This window comes from Dermochelys coriacea, chromosome 22 (assembly GCF_009764565.3).
Source record: "Dermochelys coriacea isolate rDerCor1 chromosome 22, rDerCor1.pri.v4, whole genome shotgun sequence".
Lineage (NCBI taxonomy): Eukaryota > Metazoa > Chordata > Testudines > Dermochelyidae > Dermochelys > Dermochelys coriacea.
The window spans coordinates 14870582-14898455 of record NC_050089.1 but is presented as its reverse complement, the minus strand read 5'-3'; the positions used below and the strand labels follow the sequence as shown (position 1 = coordinate 14898455).

The following is a 27874-nucleotide window of genomic DNA, read 5'->3' as shown; positions in this document are numbered from 1 at the left end:
AAAATAAGTTGGCCACCTATTGGTGCTACTGCTCTTTCCCTAAAAGAAGAAAGTGCTATAAGCAGTTTCTGAGTAGCATTAAACCAAATCTGATCAGTTTATTTCTGGGGTGTATTCTTTTTCCATTCTGTCTGCTTCATTTTCATGTCTCTGGAAATTCTGTTATCTCTGAATCTCCATTCTTCACCTTACCTATATCCTAATCAAAAACTGGTCACCTTAAAGCAAACTTTTCTTAAATTACTCCTGTGTTCATTTATGAACAAAGTGAATCTCCTTCACATGCACTGTCCATGTAGTGAAAGGTATATATGAGCTACAGATTGATTAGAGAATTAAAAACTATTACACTGGTGAAAATCAGGCAGAATAACTCTGTTAAAGTCATTGGAATTACACTGGTCTATGTTTTGGCAGAATCCCTCTCATTTGAGTCAATCTCTGTTTCTACTCACACCTAGGTTAACATGTCTAAGTTTCCTATGTGATGTATCACAAAATTCCATGATATGTCACACTAAGTGCCATATGTGTATAATACACACACACGTAGAATGCATAGGTCATGTCATTATACCCATGTGCATGATAGGTCTGAATATGATCTGAAATGTCAGACTATATGCCCACATGCATTGTGTGTATATGCACAATATAGCTTCAGCATGACATGCCACATTATCTTGTGAGATACTTCATGGAACAATCTGACACCCCTTTGTTACTGTAAGGATTGCTGCAAGATCTTAGCTATTGTTCCACAATGAGGGTAACATGTTACCACTTAAAAAACATGGGGGCTTTATGCACAGCTGCTTTTGTATGTTCAGCTGTTGTTTTAAGATCTTGGATACAGTTAGAATTTTTTAAACCATTGGTATCTTCTAAAAAGAAGAAGAGTTTTCTTCATACTTCAGACAGATTCACACGAATCCCCATAAAAAAAGTGACTCTGGGTTAATATTCAGTACCATTTACAGGGTGGTCAATATACAACAACTACTGAAACAAACAGCTCACATTTTATTCACATTACCCCTTAGTGTCATTTACAAAGTAAGTGTTGAAGGCAGGATTGTGCGACATGGCCTAGGTGCCTGTGAAAGAGAGCAGTCAGAGGGTATAAGGATCTCTGGCCCCCTTATACGGGCTACCCAGGTCCAGGTACATATGCATTTGCCAGGATCCTCATCTACTTACTGCTTCCTGGCTGGGACAAGTGGGCAGGGGATGGGTGGAGCTTCGACTCCTGCTTTTTGGTCACTGGCTGGAGTAGCCAAGTCCACCCAGAGGAAGATGTAATCTGCTGCTGCTATAGACCAGTGATGAACAACTAGTGCCTAGGAAAATGCAGGAGGGGAGCTGAGGCAGAGAGGGTTGCCCCAGTCAACGCCTCCATGGGCTACTCCTGCAGTAAGGCAATTCTGTGCAGGGCTTTGCCAAAAGCCACAATCTAACCCTGAGCAATTCTATAACTGCTTCTCCTTTATGAGCAGAGGCAGCAGGATTTCCCAGTGTTCTTTCCAAGGTGTCTCTTGGAATCAGTGATTTGTCAGCACAGGTGGCTTCCAGAGGTCCAAAATTCTTGAAACGTCTCTCATTTACACCAGTGTAAATCAGGAGTGAACCAATTGAAATGAATGGAGTTACAGCAGTATATAATTTGGCCCAGTAACTCATTAGAGCAAAGATGAACTTCCACATATACCCAGAGATATCACAAAGGCACTGTAGCTTACTTCCTCTTCAATCTTCATACACTAGGAAGGAAGCAGGTAGAATAATTAAACAAAGCCTTTCCATCTTTGCTGTAACATCAGACAATCCTAAATTCACATCTGAATAGGACAACAATTCATTTGGCAGTTGGCTTCAGTGCGTCATTGTCACGGGATGGTTAGTACAAGAATCATGACTGGGACCCTACCAAATTCACAGCCATGAAAAACACATCATGGACTGTGAAATCTGATCTTGTGTGCTTTTACCCTATACTATACAGATTTCACATGGGAGACCAGCATTTCTCAAACTGGGGGTCCTGACCCAAAAGGGAGTTGCAGAGGGGTCACAAGGTTATTTTAGGAGGGTCACGGTATTGCGATCCTTACTTCCGTGTTGCTGCCTTCAGAGCTGGGTTGCTGGAGAGTGGCAGCTGCTGACTGAGGCCCAGCTCTGCAGGCAACAGCACAGAAGTAAGGGTGGCAATACCCTACCAGGCCATCCTTATTTCTGTGCTGCTACTGGCGGCAGCTCTGCCTTCAGAGCTGGGCTCTCAGCCAGCAGCCACCACTCTCTAGCCACCCATCTCTGAAGGCAGCGCAACCACCAGCAGCAGCGAAGAAATAAGTACACACACCCCCCGCCACACACACACACACACACACACACACACACACCATGCAACCCCCTCCCCCCCAAACACACACCTCCTTTGTACTGAAATCATGAAAGTTACTATTCTAAAAATCCTTTGACTGAAATTGACCAAAATGGACTGTAATTTGGTAGGGCCCAAATCATGACTATTGAGCAACTACAAGCTAATTAGGCCCTCCCTTCAACTCCCTCAATCCAGAGTCAGTTTAGTCATTAGTGGTCTCATTCTCTGCTGCCCTGCACCTTGTCCAGCCGTTTGCACCTGAGCCAAGTGTAGCCTCTTTTTAAATTGAATGAGCAGTTGTGTTAAGCCACAGTGGGGATTCAGCTCCTGTTACAGTTTCAAGCTCAACAGGGTGAAAACCACCTTCAGTGGTTCTCTCACATTGGGAGGCGCCTTGACCACACAAAGACCAAGGACAGTGACCACAAACACAATCACAGGTATAAACTACTGTACTAAACAGGTTTTATTAAGGAAATAATTCAAATGACCATCACCCATTGGTGTGAAATGCTACCAAATCAGCATTTTAACATTCAGTTTGCATAGGTGTAAATGATGAAATAGGGTGCAGAGCAACAGAAAAATCAAACCCTCTATTTTCGCTAATAAAGCGGACATAATAGGAAAATTACAGGAGGTGTAGCATGTTTTCTTTAACTTTCACCTTCCTATGAAAGAAGCTAAGGGACTCACCTCCCTACTCAATTTTATATATGAAACCCCAAACCTTCCTTTAAAGAGAGTAATACTCTGATTTCAGAGGCAGCTTGGAGTGAAATCTATCTTTCAATCCCTTTCCATTTAAGAATCAACCAACACCTTACTCTCAAAAGCAGTTCTAGTCTTGGATGCCTCAATTTTGATTCTTCAACATTTTATTCGTGTGTGGTGGTCATGCCATGAAACCTCATGCTATTGGAAGGAGAATCTTTAATCCTATTGGACCAATAACAGTTTCTCTACTTCAGATAACAACCCAGATGGTCCTTTGAGTGGAGGATCTAGATACACTGAGATATGGATTAACTTATGTCAAAGCTTCCTCAGTCTGTACTACTGGCATCCAAAACTGTTAATAGGAACTCTTTACTGTAGCCAACTTGAAATAATTGGTTCCACAACACAGAGAACATCCAGTTATGGAAAAAGAAAAAAATCTCCAGAACAGAGACTAGAATATTAAGCTACATGGGAACCCATTTACAAACTTTGCAGAAATAGAGACTAGCACATACAGGTAAGCCTGATCTCCTTGCTTCCTGGTACAGCATAACTGCCAAAGCATGTTCTTGCTTTATCCTGCACATGCTAATGCTACATCTACCCTTCTCTCTGACCCATCTCTTCACCTAAGCTACCTTGTTATTTTACACTTAGTGGATGAACACTGCTTACTTGGGCCCTGATATAGTAAAGCATTTAAGCATGCACGCATCAAATGCATGAGTAGTTCTCTATGCACTATCCTATAGGTAGGAATGGGACTGAAATGTGCATTGACCTTGTATTGGCCCCCTGAACAGGGGTAAATTTCAGCCCCTGTGCATTGATTTCTTATAGTGTTACAAAATCTGTAAGTGATATCAGTTTCTCACTTTTTGTGCAACAGACATTTAAACAAGTTTAAGATGACAGGATAAGGGAAGGGAAGCAGTACACTGGATTCTAAACAAATTCAAGACAGAGTTTGGAGAATTAGGAGCTGCACTGGAGAGATTTGACTGGGGTCTGATTCTCCCATGCACTGAAACTTACATGGAAAAGCTTTTAGCATCCACAGTTGTTCTGGCTAATTCTTCAGTAACACACAAATAAGCTTGATTAATTTGACTCTCCAGCATGCTGCTAACTAGATTCTAAAGGAGAAGGCAACTGTTTAAGTCTTATCAAAGGCATCACTCCTTACACTGTTACAAAACCAACCTATATTCAATCTAAAATGGTTGCTAATACGTATTAACTTCTTTCAGTTGTTCCACATCAATCATGTTTTCTCTTGCTGTCCCTCATGTGCATATTTTTAGCTTCATTATTTCTTTGAAGATGTGCCTGAGTGATCTGTTACTTATCTGCTTGTACATACCTCACAATTATCTTCATGGGTATTTTTCTCTATCCCCCTGGAATGGTTTTATTTCTGGTTTACTCTTCTTTGATGCTTTCCATGTGGGTGGCAACATGTTCCTTATCAAAAGAGAGAGACATGATTAGTCCATTCAGAAAATGTAAATGCAGCTGTGTGTGTTATGCAGTATTTGGACAAAAAAAAAAGAAAAAAAAAGCAGCAACAAAGCCAGTCAATAAGACACAATGTTAAGCCCTACAGGTAGTCCAGAGTAATCATGACTTGAGTCACATTTTAAGTTCCCAGTGGCTTTAAATTAACCTGCTGAATCTGTGTAAAACTGTTTCATGACAGCTTATCAGGATGCAGTCCAAAGTTAGCTGAATAAGTGAAATGCATTGTGAGTGTCTGGGCTTTGTAACCAAAATTAATTTTGATTCATAGCTCCTCATCTGTTGTGTGTGGTTTCGTTTATCCCAAACCTCAGTCCTACAACTGCAGATACTGCTGCTTTACAGGTTTCAAATGTTGGAAGTATTTTTCATTGAAAGATATGCAGTAAAATAAAATACACATTTTTAGAGACCAAGTGCTAATACCATGGATGTGTAATCAAAATAAATTATACAGAGAGGTTGCAGTGCATCTGTCAGTGTTACAAAATTGAATTCTTAACAACTAAGTAGTGTTAATGTGTTCACATTCCCTTGAATGCTAGAACTGAGATCTAGAATCACTCAAGTCACATTTACTAACTCATATCACACCATCTAAATTACCATTGTGCACTGTTTATTCACCCCAAAAATACATGGGATTCCTTATCAGAATGTATCAATTTAAGATTGTTTGTCTTGAGAACTCATCTGGCCTCTATTACTGCAGTATCTGAGCACCTCAAGTCTTTAAGGTACTTATTGTGGCAAAGTACTGTTATTCCCATTGTAAAGATAGGAAACTGGGGCACAGAGAGGGTAAGTAACTTACCCAAGGACACACAGAAAACCTATAGTGGAGCAGGGAACTGAAGCTAGGTGTCCCATGTTGTAGATTAGTGCCTTGACCACTTTCTGATGTTCTCAGACCTGGATCCCTCACTCCCTATTTAGGGGCCTAAATAAAAGTGACCCAATTTTGAGGAGTAATGAGTTCTCACAAATCTCATTGCTATTAGTGGGAGCTACAGATGTCCTACGCCATTCTGAAATGGGCCACTTTTATTTGCGTGCCTAAATGTAGAGTTAGGAGCCTAATTTTAGACATCCAAGCTTGAAAATGTTGACCTATGAAAATTATACAAATTATGGTTAAATTTAAAGAAACAGTGGTAACGGCACCATTCCTGTCCCCCATTTAAAATCAGTCATGCTGTTAAACAGCAAAAGTCCTCACTTTTTCCTGTGATACAAGCATCCAGCTGAATCATTTGTATTCTCTCTGGAGTTAAGGAAGCTTGCAAAATGTGTTTGCAACTGTACAAAAATACTTCAGCTCACAATGACACCAAATGAACATGCAAGTGCCTTATTTACAGTTTCTGAATTACATATGGATAGGAATAATTAAAGCTTTTTAATTAAGGAAATCAAAAAGTCAACACCAAAATCCCCACATTAAGGAGGAGTTCTGAAAACTATTAGTATTACATTATTTTGTTGTTTGTAAAGCACCTAGCACCATGGGATCCTGGTACAAGACTGAAGTGCCTAGGCCTATTGCAATGTGAACAAACAACAGTTTCTTAAAGTAGTAGTATTTATTTACAGTTGCACAGAGGGGCACAGGTCAACTATTAAGTACCCATTGCCCTAGCTGCTGTGAAGACATGAGTAAAAGCACTATCCGTGATCCAAAGGCTCACAAAATAGTTTTAAAATAGTATTTTAAAACTATTTGTTGTGGTAATGCTAGCATGCGGATAGATGTAACTGGTAGAGATAAAGTTATTTAATGGAAAGATTCCCCTTGGCTTCACTGAATGTTGGACTAAGCCCTTAGAGATGTGGGGCCAGATTCTCAGCAAGTGTAAATCAGTGTAGTTGCACTGACTTCAATAAAGATTGGCCCCTTTTAAATGAGATGAGGATCTGGCCCAAGCTTTGTAGGTTTCATTCACATCAGGTATTTTCCCAGCTCTGGATGGTTGCTAAATGAGCTATTCTTCACTTCACTGTCATGTTCTTTAAAACGTTGCTTCATAGTCTATCCTTTATATTTCTCCAATTTCACAAATTGTTTTAAATTGCTGAGTGTAAAGCAGCCCCCTGAGAGTCGCAATGATTGTTCATTTGGCATGTCTGTTTCCAGCAGGATGTGCGCCAGTTAAGAGGCTTTGACTGTCCTTGTCAAAGGAGGACACATCCCTATGGGGCACATCTGGTACATTAGAGGAGTCTTATTTCCAAAGGCAGTTTTCAAACTCTTGATTATAATGTTGTTCCTGAAGTGTTGCAACTACTCAGGCTGTTTGAAATTCTGTCAAAACATTTTTTCCCCATGGAAAACTGGCTTTTAGCTAAATGAAAATTTTCAAGGAAAGTTTCTGCTTCCCTCAAAAAAATTTTCATATTTCAATAGAAAACTGAGACCCCCTTCCCCAAAAAAGTTTCAACCAAATTCTTTTTGGGGGTGACATTTTTCAGTTTTCATCCCTGGATGAATTGGTTTTCTGGTTTCCAACCTGTCACCAAAAAGTCAAGAATTTTCTGCTGAAGATTTTTGGTTTCCATCATTTTCTGCAGGAAAAAGCAAAACTTTTTTTAGAATACAACACTGTCCATTTCCACTTGCAAGATATATCGGTTGTGGAAAAATGTAGCCCATGCCACACTGATGAGTGATCATTACAGGTAAAAGAGCATTTGCACATGTGGGGCTCTCATTTATCTGTGATTTCCTTATTCTTTGTATCCTGGAGATATTGTTTACATATCTGCAGACAGCTCTTCCCACTGCCAATTAAGATTCTACACATACAGATGCGGAGAAGAATGTCATTCTCCAATTGCTTCACTGATTCAAACAAAACTATTGAGTATTACCCACAGCACAATCAATGGACATTGCCAAGCTCCAATCCTGTCCTTGTTACCTTCATTAAATGTAAGAGTGGTAGCTTTACTTGCTGTTAGGATATCCATCTCTGCAATGGATGTGACATGGGACAGATGTCCCAAGCTTCATCAGAACAAATATATATATGGAAAGCCCCTGGGGCCAAAACAAATAGAAAGGCTTGAGGGGAGTACAACTGATGTGCTCACACAAAAATCAGTCTGGAGCCTGTGAACCATGGCAGCTAAACAGGATATGTGGGGAACTTTGTGACTGTTTGGTTAATCACATATAAAAATGTTAACCTTTAGGTTAAGTAGGTCCAAGTTACTCCCACCTTGTGTCATTTTGGTCCTACATATGACATTGTATGGAGATTCACTCCAGATATTAGTGGGATAAGTATCCACAACTGACCCCATTACTGGAGGTCTCAGACACCAAGGGCTGAATAGTCCAGTGGAGTTAATGGAGCTAGGCAGATTTACACCAAATTGGGAATCTGGCTCATTGTGTAAATTTTTGTCAAAAAATTTTGCCCTCCCACTATAAACCCTTGTTTAAACATTTTCCAGACTAAGGAAGCGTTACACTCTAGGAAACTCACCAGTACTTTTACAGTGTTAAATAGCTGTATGTAAAGTTAGAAGATCATGAGACAGTTCCTGCAGCTATCAGATATATTTCACTGCAAAAGTCAAATCCTGGGAACTGCCATATCGTGTTTATTTGTCAGGACTGTGAGCTCCAACAGGAAGCTGCAGGGAGCCAGGAGTGTAATAAGGTGTGTGAAGAGGAACATGTTTTTACCACACTCCTTTAATCTACTTTCTCATCAGCTCTGAGAGAACATAAAGGTCTCCTGCTTGAAGCTTAGTAATTTACCAGTGTCCCCCCAATGTTTAGGTTTGGGCTTCTATGCTGGAGTCACCTCAGCAAATAGCAAACTGGGCCACATTTATTCCTCATTTATGAGGGTGATGAATAAAACAGCCAAAGACGACAGCATGGTCAGGGCATCAGTGGTTCATTTCTGCCTTATTTCCCCCCCCCCCCCCAATTACTCATACCCAGCATTCAATAATTAAAAACATTACTGGGTCTTTATGGCATTTGAATCTGAAAGATTATATGCTCCCAAACATAATGGGATGGAAACATTCATGAATATATAGAGCTCTGTTAATGAGTTTTTGTAATAAAATGGATAAGGGAATAATACATATTTCATACTAGAGCCAGTCCCAACTATTATAGTTATAAATAATATTCATTATGGATATTATTATAGTGCCCCTAACTGAGATCAGGGCCCCATTGTAACACATACTATGAGACAGTCCCTGCCTTTAAGAGCTTATACTCTAAATAGACCTGACAGACAAAGGAAACAGGAGGGACAAATTGACTTGTCCCTAGGTCACAGTAAGGATTAGAACCCCACACTCCTAGTGCTCAGTCTAGGACTCTATCCGCTAGGTCATAATATTCTTCGAGTCCTAGTGAGCCTCTCACTGAGAGTGGGTTTACACCAATGTAATTGTACTGAGGCGATTGGAGTAACTCCCCGATTTCCACTACTGAAAGTGGGTGGAGAAATAGGGTCTGATGCAATGCCCATGGAAGTCAGAGGAATCTCCTATCTCTGAGCCTTGGCTCAGACCTGATTAATGTAGCCTTTTTGGTGGTTATCAAGTCATCCCTGAACTGAGCCTATACAGCATTTGTAAAACAATTTTGATGATTATGTGATGAAGGTGTTTGATTAATAGTTTTCAGCCTAGGGTTTGTTTACAACTGTTTGCTTCAGACATTCAGCATTTGCTATCCATCTTGTGACGGGTCATCGGTGTCATAGGGCATTCTTTCTGCTCCCTGATAGGATGAGTGAAAGTTTTAGAATAGAAGAACAAATATGTAATAGTGAACTGTCATGACAAATATTTTGTGCTATAAATTGTACAGCTTCCAGGATGTGGACATTTTAAAAAAATGCCTGGCAATCTTCTAAATACACACAAATAATATGACCTCATGTGAACAAAACTCAGCGAGTTTAAAAAAAAGTGTTCATAAATCATTGTTTGTGAAATATTCACCTCACTACCAGTGATAACTGCAGAGACAGCACAGTTCATGGAGACTGCACTGGATGGGACTTCAGGACACCTGAGTCCTGTTCACCACTTTAATGTTGATCTGCTGTTGTCTATTTAGACCAGTGGTGTCCAACCTTATTACACAGGAGGGCCACATAAACCCAAGCACAACCTTGTGTGGGCCAAACAGATACTGTTTTTATGTATTTAGAAATAAACAGTCTATGTACAATATTGTCTATTTTAAAAATAAAGGTTTCAGAGTAGCAGCCGTGTTAGTCTGTATTCGCAAAAAGAAAAGGAGTACTTGTGGCACCTTAGAGACTAACAAATTTATTAGAGCATAAGCTTTCGTGAGCTACAGCTCACTTCATCGGATGCATCCGATGAAGTGAGCTGTAGCTCACGAAAGCTTATGCTCTAATAAATTTGTTAGTCTCTAAGGTGCCACAAGTACTCTTTTCTTTTTTTAAGAATAAGAAAACAGTGCATAAAATGTGCATTAGAATTATAGAATACAGGAAAAAACAAACAGTAAACAACTAAACTAAAATGATGTAAACCCGACAACAAAGCACTAATGGATCAGCCATTAGTCTATTGTGTTAAGCAGGCTGTGGGCCCTATGAAATGCTCTGTGGGCTGCGTGTGGCCTGTGGGCCGTAGGCTGGGCACCTCTGATTGAGACTGTAAGCTCTTGGGAGCAGGGACTGTCTTTTATGCTTTTACATAGCATCTAGCACAACGACGTCCCAGGAGCCAGGCAATGTCAACCCTAGTAACAAATTGACAGACATTTCACAGAATTTGGCATGTGTACATTTCTTACTTCTTTGCATTTGGATTCCAGTAAGTCTGTATAGAGCTTTTTTTTTTTTTTTTTTAATACTTTAAAACAAAACCTTAGCAGTCCAACAGACCAAGTGTTCATTCACCCCTGTGGAGAGGATCAGCACAAAGCCTGGGCAGCATTTAAATCTGACTTAAACCAACTGTTTTCTGCCTCCCTGCACAAGGTCAATTTCATCCCAATACAGTTAGCTGGATCTATTGCTACAGTAGCGAGATCCATGACCCAGCCATTGCTTCTAATGGCTCTTCAGTGCTGCGGCAGAACTCCTGTGCTTTGAAGCTGATCTGCTTTGCAAGGCATTGACAAATTGAACTTTATTTGAATACATATGGCTGGAATAACCTTTCCCATGTCTAAGGGCTTTGTTAGTATTGCTAGCATTATGTGATTTGCAGTAATGGGAGAAGCAACAGATATTTCAAGGAAATAGGGAGCAAACAGCATTGCTAGGGTGTCCGCCATGATTCTCAAAATGGGGAGTTCCTACCAGCCTGTCATTATGGGCTACTTGCTGCCCTTTACAATCACCACAGCGACTGCCTGGATTCACACAAGCCTAAATTCTGTTTGTATTTGAGGTCACCCTGCTCTCCACATAGGCAGGAGCATTTCTCTGTAGTTACCCTTTTCCAGGAGAACTTGCCCAAACACCCACCTCCTCTAATTGCTGCTTAATCTCACAAAGCAGAAAGCAAATCAAGACAAGACAAAAGATAAGCAATTAGTGTGACTGAGATCTCAGTTAGTTTGGGATAGGAAAGGAAACAGACGGACAAACAGACTGCAACTAGCTTTGCTGGGACTAGCAAGTAAGGAAGAACAAAACAGTTTAGAAATGTAGCAATGGCAACAGATTATGCAGTGAGGCTGATTGCCTGGCATTGCTCTGTCACATGCTTGCTGCAAGCCACTCCTCCTCTCTACATTTTTCTCTCAGACCACCAGGAGTTTCCATTTTCAAAGCTGCCTGCTCTCTCATGCCCTAGGGCTCCACTCAAAGAAGAGCGGAACCCAAAGGCAAACTGAATCACATGCTCAGAAAACTATTTGGTTCATTTCTCTCCCAACCCCCATTTTCATGCACATCACAAAACCCACAGTAGCCGATCCCAGATGAATGAGTTACAGGAGACATGGTTTCCAAGAGCTTAAGTTATTTGGTTTGAGTAAATCTTTCCCCCTTTCATTTAACAGACCCTTTCCTACAGGTCAGGTGAAGCCAAATACATCCACTAGTCTAGGTTATAAAGCGTAACTAGAAATCTTACTACTTCCCTCCCCCCACGTTGCCATTCCACTCTGTCTACACAGCAGGTCTACACTTAAAAACACTGCATCAGCGCACCTCTGCTGCTGTGGTGCCTAAGTGAACACACTCCTGCACTGACAGTAGGGTTACCACATTACAGGGTCCCCAAAAGAGGACACTGCCAGAGGAGGTATGGGGAGGGATGTACCTGCAGCAGGGGTACTCACTGGGAGGTGGGGGGCAGTGTCAATCCTTGTCAGAGTGGCAGGGTAGCTGGGCTGAGGACCCAGTGCCAGCCAGTCAGCACCCCCGAGGGCCCCCCTTACCAGTGCCAGCGGGATCTGGCAGCTGCAGATGCAAGGGAATGGACCAATCGGGGCTCTCTCTGAGCTGCAGCATCTGCTCTGCAAAAATCCTGGACATTGACATTGTCCAGGGAGCTACTCCCCATCAGCATAGTTCATCCACTTCCCCAAATGGTGGTAGCTATATTGATGGGAGAAGCTCTCCTGTTCACAGAGTGCTGTCTACACAGGGGGCCAAGTCGGTGTAACTACGTCATTCAGTGGTGTGGATTTTTCACACCCCTGAGCAATACAATTATACCAGTACAAGTCTGTAGTGTAGACCTGGCCTTAGTCTGATTTAGAAAACATGGCCTTCAGCAACTGATAGTTTAATTGTCAAACAGCTGGATTTCACCTGTCCTGATTGCAAATGACTGGTGTACTTCTATTGTCTGGGCCCAATTTGGGGCAGTAATCTCTGCTGGTGTGACTGGGTGCACTTCAATGGGTTTCTGCATAGTTACACCTGCAGAGAATTTGTCCCAGTGTTTTCTGACCTATCACCACTAGCAAGGAGGAGGAAGGCATCATTTCCATAACTAGTTTAACCCTTTGGCTTCCAGCCTGGCAGGCTCTGTTCATCCAAATGTTTGCACTGGCTCTTATCCATGCTAGAGATGTGCCAGATCTGCAAATGAGATCTGCTATTTCCTTTTCTGGCATGTACTGGTACTCAGGTGCAAATATTCACAGGACATGCTGAAATCAGTTCCAAAAGGTCAGAACTTGAGCCAACTTCACCTTAATCATCCATAAAGGTGAACTAGTTATTTACATTTATCCCCATAGTAACTGGGATGTCAGAGTGATCTGTGGCAATAAGTAGCAATCAGATTACTTGTTTCCACATATAGGTCCCCAAAATTAAAACAACCCCAGGAGTCAAGAAATCTAGAAAGCTAATGGAAACATGGCAGAGCAAAGCTGTCTCTAAAGAGGACGTTTCCTAAATTCTTCATAAGTGTCCGATCATCTTTAAGGGAAAAATTAGCTGATGGCCCAAAACAGAAGGATCATGTCAGATTCTTCTCCAATCTGCAGGGTCTGGAAATCTTACAAGAGCAGGCTTTTAGTAAGAGCTCCAGGAGAAAAATACAGCAAGAACATATAGTATATCAGCTTCTAGTACCAAATGAAATTTGGAAGTGCCAGGTTGCAAGGAAGTGGAAAAATACCTCGTGGAAGGGCAATGTATCAACTGTGGTTTAGACAATGGATGGAGTCACTCTTTGTCTGAATGGATGCACTTATAGAGACTGATTGTTAGTCTGTCTCCAGGCTTTTATCTGGCTTACGGAATAGTTTTAGATACTGTTGAGCTTGTTCCATGGAGAGCCAGATTGTGGTAAGAGTTTGGAGAAGGCACCAGGCATCAGTCTGCATGCACATTGCTCCAAGTGGAGCTGCAGTTGCTGCACTGTACAAATAGTTCTCTTCATCAAAAGCCAGTTTAAGTTTTCCAAGCATGGAGTCCTTTCCTGTCAGTACTCAGCACACAGTAGATGGAATAGTGCTCACTGGGCATTTTGCTTGTATTAAGGATTGGGCCAATAGCATGCAATACAAGACAGCCCCATTCATGTTTCTGCTCTGCTTAGGTAAAACAGAGGTAAGAACAGAGTATTATGGTGGCTTTTTAGCCTCAGCATTACTTCCATTTGGACTTTCAGGGTTTGAGAGAGACCTTTAGGGATAAATCCTTGTTCTCCTTTTCAGACAGGTCCAATTTCCACTCCAGCATCCCTGGGAGCAGGATTTTGCCCCAAATGGTTAGTGCAAATGAGATTTATTTGAAACTATAGAAATGTTGCCTCTGTTAACTTCCAGTCCAGATTAAAAAGCGCTGCCTGTTTGATCTTGTGCAGATGATGGAGGGTCACTGTGACACATCTGTGTTACAAAAAGCCTTTGCTCCAAAAGGCCAGCTAGTTTTCAGATTCACAAGAGTCTACTTTTCCCCATGGAAGTATCAGCCTGAAGCAGTTGCTCTGTGCTGCCTGAGGGCCTTAGGCAATAGGCTGGGATCCTGGAAATGGACTGTTAGGTTCAGTCTGCACAGGTACTATAATTGGACTGCCAGATCCTAATGAGCCAGACTGAGAGTTGATGCAGTCATCTGGAGACGGAAGCACTGAATGGGACAGCCACAAGATAGCACAGACACTGCAGAGCTCTCACTCCATCTTAGCTTGGGAGGAGGTAAGGTGCGTTTGCAACCATGTGGAAAAAACCAGTAGAAAACCAGTAGTATATAGCAGGGCTTTTCTGTTTATTTATTTGTGCCACCCTAGCAAGCAGCAGATGGGAGTGGTTGTGCTGGAGATAACTATCGTGTCACCAACAAAGGGTAATGAGTCTGAATGGGGAACGAGTAGCAGGAGCAGATGGATTCTAAGGAACAAGAGTCCAATTTTACACTCTCAGTGTATGGAATAGAGAGTTCAAGGCTGGCATTTTCAAAGAGCCTAAAACAATGTGTGCCGAAGTCCCCTTGGAAGTCAATGAAAGTTAGGTGCCTAACTACCTGGGTCTTCTTGGAAAATCCCATTCCAAAACAGTGGCTGGATTAGCTCCCAGCTGCTTTTCCTCCCCTGCTATCAACTGGATGTGCCTTCATAACCAATGGCCCTCAGAACACAACTGTGAAGTAAGCCAGGGGAATAGATAGACTGCTACTGACCTGGAATATTGTGGGCGTGGGGGGCCAGGGTGGACAGGTGGGAAGCTCTCTGCCTTCTCAATTCACTTTCTTAATGAGGGTTTTGTTGCAGCCTTGATGAGTCACACAGGGGCCATGCTCTGTGGAATTATGTGATCTAACATGGCAACGTCCTGTCACATCGCATCTCGCACTAACTCTGCTACTGGATGCCTCATTGCTTCACAGGCTGCCTCCCTGCTGTATATTCAGATGGGGAAGATCTCTCCCAGGTTGCAGAATGGAAGTGAGTGCGAGTTCATTGCTCTGTACTTTTGCACTGCATTGCATGTGCATTTTCATTCCCCAGCCTCTGCAGTTGGATGTTGTCAGAAATGGATCTCTGTTGAATTTACACCAGGCTCAGATTGCTAATGGCAACACTAAATAATATGGGTCCCAATAGCGAGAGCTATGATATGCTATATAACACTGCACCCTGCTAATGACTAGTCTATGCTCCCTCCCTGCATTCTCCAGCCAGTTTCACTGTAAGCAGCAGTCTATTGAATGCCTGACTGAGATTCAAATACATATATATTTCTGCTTCACATGCTTAAGGGCCAGATCAAAACATCAATGACTTCAGTGGGGAGAAGGCAGGCCTGGTATCAATTCTACTGGAGAAGACCTTCTCTTGTACCACAGCAGGATGAGAGAGATATGCTGTGGAATGGGTTAGGCTGGTCCCCTCCATGAGATGAATAAAGTGAACAGAGGAAGAACAGCCCAGGGGTTCAAGCACTAGCCTAGAATTCGGCACAAATCTGTGCTCTACCCCAACCTTCCTGTTCAACCATGGGCAAGTCTCTGTGAGCAGTAGAATGGGGGAATAGCCCTTCCCTACCATGAGGAGAGCTCAGCGGATAAATACCATTCATGACTGTGAGGGGGGCAGATAAGTACCTTAGACAGACAGTGCATACTCCAAGCAGGGCCACACCCCGTTCCAGAAGTAATGTCAAGACATTGGTGCACTAGGATAACCAACAGCTTTTGGGGTGGGGAGGGGGGGGAATTGGGTTTTTGACCAAACTAAATGTTTCTGGAAGAGTGTCCTCCTTCTGCAGAAAATGTCAGTTTTGCCATCAACAAACCTGACATTCCTCCCCAAAACCAAAATGTTTTCATCTTTCAGTTGAAAACTTTCAAAATTTCAGTTAAGAAAATGCTGCCAGGGTGTCTCGTTCAGCTGCCTTTGTCTCCGCATCTCCCATGATACACTATGGCCAGGCAAGTCCATGGTGGGAACTCAGCAAGAGTGTGAGTTCAGCACCTGTGTAAGTGTTTTCTTTGAGAATAAGGATACGCTACTGACACTGCAGCCCATGGCTGGTCAGATCATTAAAATTTCCAGCAATTGAAGCTACAAATCAAGAATGCAGGACTGCAGAGTCTGAGAACTGCATAGGAACAAATGAGCCAGATCTTAGCTGGTAAACAATGGACATATGTCTATTTACATAACAGGTTTACTCACTCAGTGCTGCCACTGCATGGACGCATTGATGAGAGGACGTCTTGAGGTCCCTTCCAGCCCTACATTTCTATGGCTAGACATGTGTAGAACAGGATGAGGACATTGCAAGTCCAGGATGAAGGTGCAGTGGCAGAGCTAAGTGGAAACAATGATTATCCAAGAACATTAGAAATCAGGGCTTAATAGCAGATCTGCATGAGGTGAGGGGGGAATTGCTACTTACCTACTCTATGTCAGCATTTTTTCCTTGCTCATCTTGAGAGGACAAAGCACTGGGTCATGTAATGTTTACTTTTAGTTTCAAATGCAAGGAACTAGCAGCCAGCCTAAAGCAGACAAATCTGATTGATTGACACTCCATAAATCAGACCAGAAAGGATTTATTAAAAGAGGCTTCACAGCAAACATTAGTCATGTGGGGTTCTGGGCAAAACCTTCCAAAACATTTTCACATGTATTCACACAAACAAACATTAACTTGCTTCACATCCCCTTGGCTTAGCTGTTTGGCAAATAGTTTAGAAAATGAGTTTACTGGCGGGAATGTTCACAGAATGATCAGATTTTAAATGAACAACAGATGTTATAAGTGAGAGCAAATATTTGAACTTCTAAATCTGAAGATTCATTTTTTTTATTACAGCAGAACCTAGCAGAGAAAGTCACGGTCAGGACACACTGTGCTGGCTGCTGGACAAAACAAGATGAAGCTTGAGTCTAAAAGACATACTTATCCAATCAGAGAACAGAAGCAACACTATATATCCCATCAAATTAAGCAATATGGCTCAATGTTGGGTATCAAATATTTAGAATGAACAATCTACAGACAAGATCTGATAGAAAAAAGTGTTGGGGAAGGAGAATTAAAGAAAAAGAAATCTTTAAATTCCCCCCCCCCATTCTCACCCCCAACTGTTTTGAGGACACAATTCTTTAAATTTCAACCAGCTCCACAACCAGCTAAACGAGGGGGATGGAGGGAGGGGGGGATGTCAAATATTTGAATTAACACAACCACCGAAAAAAAACTAGTACAGATCAAACATTGCAGAAATTATTCAGTGGATAAACTCAAATAAATTCCAGAACTTTTAAATAGCTCAAGGATATTTCAAACAAAAGGAGGTTAAATTCATTTAATAAATTAATGGCTCAGTTCTGGTCACATGGAATCCAGTGCATGGGCAATGTACAATAGTGCTAAGGAACAACTGGATCTTTGGACAACATGGGACATAAGCCCATAGGAATTACCCAACTGGATCAGAACCAAGGTTCATCTAGATCAGTATCCCATCTTGGATAGTGGCCAGCACCAGATGTTTCAAAAAAAGCTGTAGCAGCTATGGGATAATCTGCACCCTCCCTCCCAATTAGGCTTCATCCTGGTCTCTAAAGATTAGAGATTGTTTTAAACCCTGAAGCATGAAGTCTAATATCTGTATGGGGTGGCTGAAGCAGTATCCTCTTGTGGACCTTCCAGGTGCCCTGCTGCGACTCTGGATCTCCCTGCGGGGAGGAAGTCTCCGTCCAGTGGTCCACTGAAGCGGACTCCAGCTCACTGGCTAATTGCCCCTTCAGTCCCCTCCTTTTCGGGAGGCGGGGGAAGAAGGTGGTTGGAGAGCTTTAGACCCAAAGTGCTCTAAAACCAAGAAGCAAACCCAGTTCAATACTGGCCACCCCCAGCCTTCCCTTGGGGTGTCCTTGCCATTTTCCTTCCAGCTTGATTCACAAACATCCCTGGCTCCCTGGGGTCTAACTGCTCCTCCTGCTGCTCTGATTAGCAAGCCAGTCTCTCCTGAACTCCACAAGCAAAGCTCTTTTCAGGCGGAGACAACTCTCCATCCTTCCTGGCCAATCAGCCCTGAACTGAAGTGAATCCGGCTGACTCCTTTTATTCCCCCTCCAGGCTTAACATTGGCTGCAGATAATAGTGGGGTGGGGCTAACTGGACTCCTCCATTCTCCTTAACCCTTCACTGCTGGCATTGCAGCTCAAGCTCTCCAGCCTAGGAGGGGAGGGGTCAGGTGGGCTTGAGCTCAAGCTGCACCATCTGCACTGTGATTAGTGGCATGATAGCCTGAGCCCTGCTAGCACAAGTCTACCCAGGCTGGGAGGCGCAAGTCTGTCCACAATGTAGCCACACCCCGAGCCAACGTATTCAGGAGAGCTGCATCAAAAAGAAAGTTCTTAATCCCCACTGTCTAATGCTCAAAGAGTGAAGCACCCCCATCCCCACATATTCTTTCAGAGAAAGGATGAATAGGTGTCTCTCCCAGCTGTCAGGCAGGAGCCAAATCCTCTGTCTTTCTGAAAGGCAGGTGGGTAGTGAGTGACATGCTGTTCATTTGAAAGGGAAATTTGCTGGTGGAAACTATATTGATTAACACCCAAAACTGCGGATTTCATGGATCACCCAGGTGTGGGCTCATAGAAAAGTCACCTTGCTCTGAAGGGGAAAGAGTGACTCACACAGCCACGCTGCTGTTCCAAGTCTGCAAGGACTTTCTGTACACTTCTCAGGTTTCCTCAATGGAAGGGAGTTAAAATACAGGTTTAGTGATTTATGGGTTGGGACAAGATGTCATTTTGGAAGTCCTGAAAACTACATGGGGGGGGAGGGAGGAAGAAAGAATGGTTGTCTTAGATTCACAAAGTCCAAGGCCAGAAGGGACTGTTGTGAGCATCTAGTTTGATCTCCTGTACAACCCAGGGCCAGAGACCTGCCCCAAACTAATTCCTGTTTGAACAGACCAGAATTTTAGGAAAAGACAAAAAAAATCCAGTCTTGATTTTTAAGTTGTCAGTGATAGAGAATCCACCATAACCCCTGGCAAATTGTTTCAATAATTAACCTCACTGTTAAAAATGTACACCTTATTTCCACACTAACTTCATCTCAATTCAACTGCCAACCATTGGTCGGATCTCCCCATCCTGCAGGAGTTCTTGAGATTTGAAATTTCTCCCTTCCCCACAAGGAGAGTCCAGAGAGGAGATTAGTGCTGTTCTGTTTCTACTCACTCTGGTTTTCTGTGCCCTAACCTCTCCCTAGACTTCCACCAGGAAGATGTGATTCATGTTACCAAATTAACGCAGCGAGCTCTGAACAGTGCAATTATCAAGAAATGAACTGCTGCAAGTAGAAAATATTGTGGCACCAGCAAAAAGAATCATTAAAAGAGTGACACAAAGGCCCATGAGCGGGGAGGGGGGAGGATGTTCCAAGCCCAAGACAGTTTTAATAGCAGTTCTGAGCATTTACAGGTATAATGCTTGGTGCTTCATATAACAGACCTGGGGAACATGCACCACACTTTCTAGCAAGCATATCCAATTAGACTCAAGGCAGAGCCCCAATGGCATGCAGCACATTACTGACCAGGGGCCAGAGATCCTTGGAGTTAAAATATCTTGTACTTGTACCTGGACTGACAAAGGGCCCAAATCCTGTGGTGATGGGAAAAATATGATAGATAGATAGATGCAGGCAGTAAACCAAATACATGAATAATAAATGGATTTAAGTATAGTTAAAAGGGGCTGGGAAAACAACTTCCTTTAGAGATACAGTCAGTGCTTAGAGCTGTTTAAAGTTTACATGCTCCCCACAGTTAAACAAAACAGCTCCTGGATTTTGTGCTCTTTGCTCCCACCGCTACCCAGTGCTTGGTTAGCCACTGGTTTATTGAAGGTCACTATGGAACTAGGGCTATGCCTGGCCAGCATTTTACCTGCCAATACTGAAGTATCAAATGCTGAGCCAGATTGGGTGGGATCTTGGCATCTGTGACCGCAGCACTGGTGCATTAATATTTATCCTAGGCTCATAGAGGGCCATCCCCTCAGCTGATGAACTGAAGTATATGGAGCGATAGTGAGGAACCAGCCCCCCACATCCTTGTTCTTACAGTTTGTGGCAACCCTGATATCCTCATGGGGTTGCTGTACCTGATCCTGACTCAAGACTGGATCCTTCCTCCCCTCCATTTGTTCCCCTGTTGACCTTGTCTCCTCTCCCTTGTCAGTGCCTGTAAACAATGCCCTTATTCTCACCCTGGGAAAACAGATGGGAAGCCACTAGAATCTCTCCTCTCAGGCTAATGCTGTACTTCAGGAATTCACAGCATAAATTATTCAAGCAATAAACATATCTATCACTCATCTTCTTGGCCCTGCTAGATGCCTGGGGGTTGGGAGGTCAGAGCCCGGATGCTTCTCCAGAGTCTATTCTCCCTTTACATCACATTTCTTACAATGCTGCTGGAGGAGGAGAAGGGGGGGGGGGAGAACCTTCCTCTCCAAATGGCCCAAAAATTGTCTGTCTCTCCCAGCTAGTGCACCAGTCTACATTTTCAGAGGTGACAGGCGGTGTGATTCAGGGTGGTATTGCGGTGTGTAAGTATTGCTTAGGAATTTACTTCTGCAAGGCAGAAATGCCTTCAAGGTAAATCCATCTTTAAATAGCTTCCCCTAAGAGTCCTGGGAGGCTTGCGGTCATTAACCATGTGGGTGCATCTGGGTGTCAGCAGTCAGAGGAAACATGCTCGCTGACTAACGTTGCACATGAGAAGTATCTTAGGAAAGGGAGGCAGGGCTGTTCTGAGAACACAGCTGCAGCCTCCACCATGGCTTATGTTCGGGTAGGACTCTAGAGCCGCATCACTGAGACGGCCTGTCAACTGAATGTTTCCAGCAAACAGATGTGTCAGTGGCTGGACCCACGGCTGAGTAAGCCATGAATAATCAACCAGAATCACCACACTGAAGTCCGAGAGCAGGCTTGAGTCAGTAACATCTGTATATAGCGATTAGCCTGCCTGTATCCCACGCAGCTGCTGACTTTCTGTGGGGAAGGGTGGGATTCCAGCCGGTGTACCTCACTCATGTGCTGCCTATTGACAAAATGGCAACTGGCTGTGAGAGTTTTGTGGAACTTTCCAGTGATTTATGTGAAAGTCTTTGGTTTTGGTTCATTGCAATCCACATCCCTCTCCCTACCCTTCCTCAGTCTGCTCTGAGTTCCATCTAAGGATTTAGCAGGTGGTTTTCTTTAAAATTCGCATCAGGAGGAAGTGCCTGAAAGTGGGCAATCTTAAAAGTTTGTCATTTTGAAAGACAAAAAATGGGAAAGAAAGGGATAAACATCCACAAAAACAGGAGCTTGTGAACAAGAACAGCAATGCCTCCTACTAGACCAAAGACAAGTCAGACCAGATTCAAGACCTTATTTGGATAAGAGTGAGAATGCACACCTGTATCTTACTAGATCTTTGCCTGGATTTCATGCTACATGTTGCCTAATGAGATATCAGGGGGTCAGCCCTCTGTGTGGCTGGGAAGCTCTAGGTATCTGTCTAATGAATGTTTCATGACTCAGACTTTCACTAGCATCTTGCCTGGAAGATGAAATGTTTTGCTGTGAATATACATTTACCAGCGAGACAGCAGGTTTGTTTGCCACAAATTTAATTAGAGCAGTAATACTGGCATTGCCAACAGATCCAGTTTTTTTAAACCAGGAAGAGGGCTTTGGTTATTAAGAAAAGAAGAATGTAGATGAGTTATCAGTTAGCTGGAAAGTTTGTAGACTAGCAAAGGCAGGCCCAGCGGAGATGAAAGTCCTTCATTTGCAGAGATGCTGAAGGTGGGGCATTGAATGATGCTCTCTACTCAACATTAGGAATATACAGAAACTGCAGATACAGATGGCTTCCACCTCATTTACTAACATATACAAGTCCTCCTACCTGGGTGCATTCACTGCTGCTCTGGCAGGGGTCCGGTGGCTACAGCAAGTGAAAACAAAAAGGCCCTGTACAGGGCTTCCAAGCTATTTAAAGGGATACCAACTAACTCCTACACACTACAGTTCTGAGTTGCCTTCTGCATTAAAAATAAACCCTGCCAAATCTTCAGTCATCCTCAGATGCAGCACTATTAGAGACTGTTCTGTGCTCTAGGATGTTCATACATGAAAACACATTCAGCACATATATAGTGCTCTGTTTGCCACTACCAATTTGGAAGTATGCATGTAATACCATGGCCTGCAGTGCTAAATGTTCATGCAGCAAATGGCTGGGCAACTTACACATTCCAGTGCTAAATTGCTAATCTTGTGCCTTTCCCAGTAATCAAATATACTGCTTAAATATTTACAAGGAGCTTACGGGGAGCTGCTGAGAATAGCAGAATTGTAGGAGCTGGCCTCTCTACTTGTCTGGTATTTAATCAAGAATGTACAAAACTCCAGTGGGGATTCTAATGTAACTGGCAGTTTCTGATAAACTTTGAGAGCTGCCTTAACATAAAGGCCCACTGCTGTGCCTCTTGCTATAGACCTTGGTGTGCAGTGCTAGTTCTTCTAACAAGCAAGCTGAACTGTACTTCCCAAACCTGTGGGTGTGCACTTGTCTCTCTAATGGTTAATCTCTTTATACCTCTGCAACCACCATCGATGTGTAACCCACACACCTCTTGGGTGTGGTGTTGTGTCCCATCTAGTGGCACCAAAACCACTTAGAGATTAAAAGGAGTCTACTCTACAGCCTCAGCTAAGAGCCAGTTGGCTTTTAGTTCATGCAGTAGTGGCTCATGCACAAAGCTCTAGAGGTCCCTGGTTCAATCCTGCCCACCGATGATCGGGGTCTGTCGGTGTTACATATGCAGTCACTCAGAACTAGGTAACGTCTTTATCGCTGCTGCTTCAATATACACTCAACTGAGCAGAAGTTTAGAATCCAGTGTATGCTCAAGAAGCTTCATTCACAACATTACCTGACTTAAAGGTGTCACGCTCATGCAAATATTCCCTGCTGAAGCCCCACTATCCTGAAGATGTGCCCTATCTACTCTAATTCCAGTATCATGGACATAACATTGCCGAGTTATGTATAGTGCTTTTAAAGCAATAGTCAAACATTGGCTGGCTCTATTGAATATAGCAAAGGTGTGGGAACTGGGTCAGCAAAAGTCTGTGGCAGTTAGTTGCACCACTGTACAGCATGATTATGATTTGCATGACGGTAGCACGTAGAGGCCTCAGTTAACACTGAGGCTATTGCCCAGGCTTTGAAAAATCCAAAACCTTTCTGCTTTGCAGAGACCAAGAAAGCAATAAACATAGGGGCAAAAAAAATTCAAAAATGGGGGTGGAGGACAAATCTGTTTTAAGATGAAAATGTGAGGTTTTCAGTTTTCTGATGGGGGAAAAAAAATCAAAAATGTCAAAGGAAGTAGACACTTCCTACAAAAATTGTTAAACTTAGTTCTCCATTAAAAATGGTTTTAACAGAATTTTTTTGGCCACTATCAATCCTGAGTCTCAGTCCATTACTTTAACCACTAGACCATCTTATTATTTTGAGGCCTCTGATGTTGGCAATACCATTCAAACCCAGGCACAAAGTTAATGATGAGCTGCCAGGCACAAAGAGGGTTGGAGCTGTAATTGGATTGTTGGTTTTTTTCCCCCCTTGTAACATCTCCTGTAACAAAGTGCTCTGGCTAGCCAACTGCACTTAGTTTGTTCTCCAGTTACTGTCATTTCACTGCTTTCATAAAGGAAATGCAGGCAACTTAGAAAACCTTTTGGTGCATTTGTCAAAGTGCTTCTTTGTCCTGTTGAAACACTATTTATCAGCAATAAAAATAAAAACATTCCTTATAGCAATTTTTATCAGTGATTCAAAATGGACATGTCATCACTCCCATGCTTAACATTATGCTGTCAGAATCCCCCGATTAGAGAGACGAGGTAATATCTTTTATTGGACCCACTTCTGTTGATGAGAGAGACAAGCTTTTGAGTCACACAGAGCTCTTCTTCAGGTCTGGGGAAAGAATTCCTCCAATGTCTATTCAGGTATAGTGTCTATAGACTGAATGCATCCGATGAAGTGATCTGTAGCTCACGAAAACTTATGCTCAAATAAATTTGTTAGTCTCTAAGGTGCCACAAGTCCTCCTTTTCTTTTTGCGAATAGAGATTAACACGATGCTACTCTGAAACCTATAGAAATATAGGTTCAAACTACATTAATTATTAAGTTTACAAATCAAGCCTTCAGAAGTTAGGAAATGCCAATATTAAGGTTGCCCATGCACCCTTAAGTTATCCCTCATGTGTGCATTATGATACAAGTCCTTAGTTACATGATCACCTACTGTTTTTTCCACAAGCCCCCTGCATCATTCCATGCAAAGGATGGCCAGTACTCAGTGAATGAGCAGCTAGTCAATATTTTTTTTGTCAATAATGCATGTAAAGCCTCCAGGCTCCAGGGTGATGGACATCACTCTACACTGCTAAATAAATTGATCCCCAACTATGATGCTCCAGGGAATTCTGAAATAAAGAGCTGCTTTTTATTATTAATTATCATCATTATTGCTGTAAAAACACAATTTTTGCAAAGGGCACAGAGGCATTTACAGAAGTCACACTGAAAAGCAAGAGAGAACCTTTCAGCCCATTTATCAAAGTGCCCTCAATTCCCACCTGCAGGCAGGTGAGATGAGAATAAATTGATAGTTTAGAGACTAAACAAGTTTGGTTCCTCTCACTCCTCAGCTGTGTTGTTTCATGTACAAGAACCTTCACAGGTGGTGACTCGGCTGGCTGATTAGCAAAACCCTTCCTTATCGCTGGCCATTTTATGAACAGTCATGCTTTACCATAAAGCAGTGTGATTTTCTGTGAGACGCTGAGGAGTATTTTCTCTTTGCAAAGTAATAACAATGCAAATCTCCCTCCCTTCTTGGGAGTCAAGAGCACATTTTCAGGATTCCTTTCTGAAGTTAAAATAAAGGTCAAGTTCAAGGTACCATGGCCATCACACCATGGGAGGCATTGTGCAATCAAGTGCTGACCTGTTCTCTTTCCCAACTTCCATAACAGGCCAGGAAGGAAAATGAAAATAAACCACCACTTGGGTAACTTTTCATAAAAATCTACCCTTTCAAAGCAAAAAAAGATACGACACACACAAATTACACCCTATAGTATATTTGCAAATTAGAATCTTTTAGCTCTTTAGGAAGTCATGGGGCTAGAACCAGCAGTTCTCAAGCTTCATTGCGCTGCAACCCCCTTCTGGGGACACAAATTACTACACAACCCCGGGAAGAAGGGCTAAAACCCAAACAACTGCCCTGGGGGGAGGCTGAACCCAAAGCTCAAGGACTGCAGCCCTGGGCAGGCAGGGGGGAATAACCTGAGCCTTGCCACCCAGGCCTGAAGCCAAAGCCTGAGCCCCACCACCCTGGGCAGCAGGGCTCAGACTTTGGCTTCAGGCCCAGCAACTCTAATGCTAGCCCCGGTGACCCCATTAAAAGCAGGTCACAACCCTCAGTTTGAGAACCACTGGGCTAGACTAGGTCTCGCTAGATACACGCCCAAGCAAAGGAGATAAGGAGAGTAATGCCCTTGTACAATACACTTAATCCTTGGGTCCAGGCCTATAGTAGGAAGCAGGCACTGTCCACTCTGCCCCCTGGAAATGGCAGGGAACAGGTGGAACTTTGACTCCACCCACATTCACACTAGACAAAGTGTCTGAGCCCATGCAGGCAACGTCTGTGTACCAGCAGCAAATTGTTACTCCCCGTTGAGCAAGCAGGCAGGGAATTGTACCTTTGAGTCACGCTCCCCAGGGCTCTGCTCTTAGTGTATCCTGCAGTGGCATCAGGATTGCTCAGGTTGGGCCAAAAATGACAAACTAGCCCTTAATGTCAATGGCTACATTATATTTTCAAATGGCTGTTTGGCCTTCCTGAGCCTGTTCCAAAACCCATTAAAGTCACCCGAAGGCCTGCAGTGAGAGGATGCCTGCAAACAGTAAGTCATTGTCAGAGAATTGTTTTACAGATTTAGGGAATTTTGTTGAGAAGTTTCTGCCTTCTCTAAGGTAGTTTTGCATTATCAAAGGGCAATGGAGAATAGAAAAAGTGATATTACTGCATTTAGCACTGATTTTTCCTCTTCACACTGAGTCACTTAAGCTAACATTTAATTAATTTGTGACACTTTGACAGTTTTCAAGAAGACATTTGTAGAGCCATCAAGCTGCATTGATAGGACTGTCAGACAAGCACCTTTTGAATGATCAGCTATTAAGGACCCATACACAACAAATTTACAAGGTTTGTCATACAAATTGTTCTCTGAATGAGCAAAGCACACAAAGCTCAGAGGAACGCAAAATACCCCATTGTTCACAGGTGAGCTTGATATTTGCAAATGTTTTGCTATTTTGATCACTTACTTTATTTAATCAATCAGATTTGGCTTTGTCTTACCTTAAGGAAAGCAAAGAGGCCTTGTTGCAGCACTGCCTAGCCAGGCTGGCTTCACCCCTGAGTGAGGTGGGGTCTCTCAACTTTCCCAGTTTGGATTCACTATCAGGCCCAAGCCTCCACAAAGGCTCATGAAAGCAGCTTCTCTGCCCACCTTGGCTTTTCCCCTTGCCTCTCTGAGTGCGGCCTCGACCATCTCCAGCCCAGCCTTACCTTGCCCTCAATCTCCTACTAGAGCAGCTCATCTCCCTCTTGTAGCCCTTCTGTCTCAGCCCTTTATAAAGAACACCTGACCACCCCACCCACAGCAGGGTTGTCTGGCCCCAGGTTACCTGGCCCTTAAAGGAGCAGGCCACCTTGTTATAGGTCTGTTCTATAGGGATTTGCCAATATACCCAAGATTTTCAAAAGTGACTCGTGATTTGGGGGGTCCAACTTGAGACCCCATAGGAAGTGGTGAGCATTGAAAATCAGGCACCATTAAGACGTCTCAAGTTGGGCACCCAAACATCGAGGCACCCAAAATAACTAATCACTTTTGAAAAACCTCACCTTTAATTTGTGAGATTGTCTTGTACCTGACCAATTTCTTGGGGGGGGGGGGGAGGCGACAGCTTAACATTCAACTGTAGATCTGCGCCTTTAAATCCAACAGATCTCGTGTCAAACTCCCAAAAGTCACCTGAGCATCTGAAAGTGCTAGGAAATGAATGGATTCAGCCATGCAGTACCACTGAGAGCGAGAGCGAGATCAACACTGTTACCCCCATTGTACAAATAGGGAAAGTGAGACACAGGAGGTCAAGTCCCTTGCCCAGTGTTACACTATGAGTCAGTCTCAGAGCTGGGAGCAGACCCCCAGAGTTCTAGCTCCCAGCCCCTTTGCTGCACCAACGAGACAATATTCCCTCTCCTGTACTTTGCAATATTTGAAGTAGCCCATTTGCCTTGATGACACCAGGCCAAGGCCAACCAGGATGGAGCTAGGTCCACATGACCTCAGTGAGCAACTTCACTACAATGCACAAGGGCAGAACAGTATCATAATGTGTCTGGTTAGCACAAAGTCACGTGTTCTCCTGTGTGCAAGTGCTAGGGGCTCCTGGTGCAAGTGCTAGGGGAGCCAACTAGGGGGAGCGCTTTTCTTGACCTGCTGCTCACAAACCGGGTAGAATTAGTGGGGGAAGCAAAAGTGGATGGGAATCTGGGAGGCAGTGACCATGAGTTGGTTGAGTTCAGGATCCTGACGCAGGGAAGAAAGGTAAGCAGCAGGATACGGACCCTGGACTTCAGGAAAGCAGACTTTGACTCCCTCAGGGAACAGATGGCCAGGATCCCCTG

At 43.2% G+C, this 27874-nt stretch overlaps 1 protein-coding gene and 1 long non-coding RNA gene across 2 annotated transcripts in view; one reads left to right on the top strand and one right to left on the bottom strand.

The window, feature by feature from the left end:
- Nucleotides 1-27874, top strand: part of DRD2 (dopamine receptor D2) — a 73779-nt gene that overhangs the window by 1821 nt on the left and 44084 nt on the right. The window lies entirely within an intron of this gene.
- Nucleotides 39-26787, bottom strand: LOC119846795. The gene is made up of 3 exons (XR_005289993.1): nucleotides 26537-26787; nucleotides 4470-4570; nucleotides 39-1760 (listed from the first exon to the last, which is right to left on the bottom strand). It is a non-coding gene; the product is annotated as an uncharacterized LOC119846795 (long non-coding RNA).